The following is a 3,545-nucleotide window of genomic DNA, read 5'->3' on the forward strand; positions in this document are numbered from 1 at the left end:
TTTGCTTCATTAATTTCCCATTTCTCAGGGTTCACAGTCTTGCAAGGCCTGTTGCCCAATGTCTGAAACATTGTTTCACATATTTTGTCTGGTTTTCTAGTTAAGTGGAAAGGTAAATCTAGTCCTTGTTACTACCTCATGGCTAAAAGTGTAAGTCCCTCCTAACTCTGGTTTTGCATTCCTCAAATCTATCTTCTTCCTTATAAAGCCAGAGTGATATTTCATAAATGCAAATCTAACATTATCTCTCCTAACTTAAAACCCCTCAATTGCTTCCACCTGACACTAATCCCATTCTTAAACTCTAGGTTCCTGTCATGCTAAGCAGTCCTGGAATTCATCAGGCTGTTTCATGCACCTATGCTTATTTTACTCCCCACTCCTTTAGCCTTTAAAAGATAGCTCTCTGTGGTCAGAGGGTAAAAACTTCCAGTTACAAGAAGAATAAGTTTTGGGGATCTAATGTACAGCATGGTGATTATAGTTAATAATTTGTATTATATACTTGAAAGTTGCTAAGAGAGATCGTCAACATTCTCACCATAAAAAAGAAATGGTAGAGACTCCCCTGGTGGCTCAGTGGTTAAGAACCCGCCTGCCAATGCAGGGGACACGGGTTCGATACCTGGTCTGGGAAGATCCCACATACCACGGAGCAACTAAGCCAGTGCGCCACAACTACTGAGCCTGCACTCTAGAGCCTGCGAGTCACAACTACTGAAATCCAAGTGCCACAACTACTGAAGCCTGTGCACCTAGAGCCCAAGCTCCACAACAGGAAAAGCCACAGCAATGAGAAGCCCGCGCACCGCAACAAAGAGTAGCCCCCACTCCCCGCAAGGAGAGAAAGCCCGTGTGCAGCAACGAAGACCCAACACAGCCAAAAATAAATAAATTTAAAAAAAAAAGAAATGGTAGTATGTGAGATGACAGAGGTATTAGCTAATGCCATGGTGGTAATCATTTTGCAATATAGAAGTGTATCAAGTCAACATGTTGTACACCTTAATATTACACAATGTAATATGTCAATTATATCTCAATGGGAAAAAGAAAGGGACAGCTCTCTGTATCCTTTATGAAGACTTCAATAACCACTCCCTGAACCTGGTACAGTCAATTCCTTCTTCCTTTGTACCGACATTTTATCTAGTACTGAATTCAGTTGTTGTTATTATTGTTAACTCTATTATTATCTGTTCATCACACATATATTAAAATTAGTTGTGGGCAGGTGCTACAGAGAGGTGTAGAGGAGCGAGACCCTGGCCTCTGACGCTCCTGGCCCCTGAGGTCACCCCACTTCTCCGCCCCTTGGGCCTGACCGGCCAGCCCCAGGAGTGCTGCGATGTCACCAGACCCTGGATGCCTGCGGGCCACACATGTCTCCAGAGCTAGACCTAGGTCAGGCGGCAGCTCAGTGGCCAGGCTGGACTCTGGGCATCCTGGTGGCGGTGGCCCACTGACCTAACGGCTCTGGCCAGAAGTACCAGTTGGTGGTGGTTGGTGGGGTGGCTTGGGCAAGTTGGCGCTCCCCATCCAATTCATACAGTCCTATTTTGTAACAGATTGTGAGCCAACCATCTGCTTTGTGTATGTGTGATAGATGACAGAGCAGCCCAGCTAGATGTTCTGGATACAATAGGACAAGAAGTTTGGAGCTATAAGAGAACAGTTCCTGAGAACTGATGAGGGTTTCCTATTGCTCTTTTCAGACATGCATAGAGGCAGTTTTGAAGAAATCTGTAAGTTTCAAAGACAGACTCTCAGAGTAAAGGATCATGATGAGTTCCAACGATTTTAATTGGTAATAAAGCAGACCTGGATCATCATAGACAGGTAACATAGGAAGAATAGCAGCCCACAACTTAAGGTAACATACTGTGGAGGTGTCAGCAAAGATTAGGATGAACGTAGATCAAGCTTTCCATGAACTTGTCTGGGTTATAAGGAAATTTCAAGAGTGGGAATGTCTTTCTTCACCAACGAGGAAAGAAAAAGACAAGAAAAGCTGCCATCATGTCATTTTCTAAGAATTATTTGAGTTTTAGCTACCAACTGCCAGGAAAAGCCTGCATCTTCTCCTTCTCTCCCTACAGTTTACATCATGTTGGTAACTTTCTAGCCTTAGACAAATGATCCTGGTAGCCTTAGACCAAGAAGCTGGTTAATCCTTTCCATGAAGCTAAGCTTATGGTCATTTCAAGACAGATTTAAAGGAAACACTAAGGATGCTTCAAAAATTACCTGATTCCATATACAAAAATGAACTCAAATGAATTGAAGACTTAAACGTAAGACCTGAAACCATAAAAGTCCTAGAAAAAAATATAGATGGTACACTCTTTGACATCAGTCTTAGCAATATTTTTTTTGGATATGTCTCCTTAGGCAAGGGAAACAAAAGCAAAAATAAACAAGTGGGACAACATCAAACGAAAAAGCTTTTGCATATCAAAGGAAACCACCAACAAAGTGAAAAGGCAACCTAATGAATGGGAGAAGATATTTTCAAAAGATATGTCCCATAAGGGGTTGATATGCAAAGAGCTCATGCAACTCAATATCAAAAAAGCCCAAACAATTTGATTAAAAAATGGGCAGAAGACCTGAATAGGCATTTTTCAAAGGAGACATACAGAAGGCCAACAAGCACCTGAAAAGGTGGTAAACATAACTAATCATCCAGGAAATGCAAATCAAAACCACAATGAGATACCACCTCACACCTATCAGAATGGCTGTTATCAAAAGGACAAGAAACAACAAGTGTTGGTGAGGATGTGGAGAAAAGGGCACCCTCATGCAAGGTTGGTAGGAGTGTAACTTGGAGTAACCACTATGGAAAACAGAGTGGAGGATTCTCAAAAAACGAAGAAAAGAACTACCATGTGATCCAGCAATTCCACTCCTGGGTATATATCTGAAGAAAACAAAAACGCCAATTCAAAAAGATACATGCACTGCAGTGTTCATTGCAGCATTATTTACAATAGCGAAGATATAGAAGCAACTTAAGTGCCCATCAATAGATGAATAGGTAAAAAAGATATGGCATGCATATATATATATATATATATATATATATATATATATGTAATGGAATACTACTCAGCCATAAAAAAGAATGAAATCTTGCCATTTGTGACAATATGGATGGACCTAGAGGGTATTATGTTTAGTGAAATAAGTCAGAGAAAGACAGATACTGTATGATTTCACTCATATGTGGAATCTAAAAAATGAAACAGATGAACAAACAAAACAAAACAGAAACAGACTCATAGATACAGAGGAAAAACTGGTGGTTGCCAGAGGGGAAGGGGGTGGAAGGATGGGTGAAATAGGTGAAGGAGATTAAGAGGTACAAAATTCCAGCTATAAAATAAATAAGTCACAGTATGTAATGTACACATAGGGAATATAGGTAATAATATTGTAACAACTTTGCATGGTGACAGATGGTAACTGGGCTTATTGTGGTGATTATTTCATAATGTATAAAAATATTGAATCACTGTTTTATACCTGAAACTAATATATTA

General features: G+C 40.3%; 1 pseudogene; it reads left to right on the top strand.

The window, feature by feature from the left end:
* The first annotated feature begins 1,469 nt into the window (after positions 1–1,469).
* On the top strand, positions 1,470–2,033 carry LOC132356973 (ras-related protein R-Ras2-like; annotated as a pseudogene).
* The last annotated feature ends 1,512 nt before the right edge of the window (positions 2,034–3,545 follow it).

Source organism: Balaenoptera ricei, chromosome 1 (assembly GCF_028023285.1).
Source record: "Balaenoptera ricei isolate mBalRic1 chromosome 1, mBalRic1.hap2, whole genome shotgun sequence".
In the NCBI taxonomy this organism is placed as follows: domain Eukaryota; kingdom Metazoa; phylum Chordata; class Mammalia; order Artiodactyla; family Balaenopteridae; genus Balaenoptera; species Balaenoptera ricei.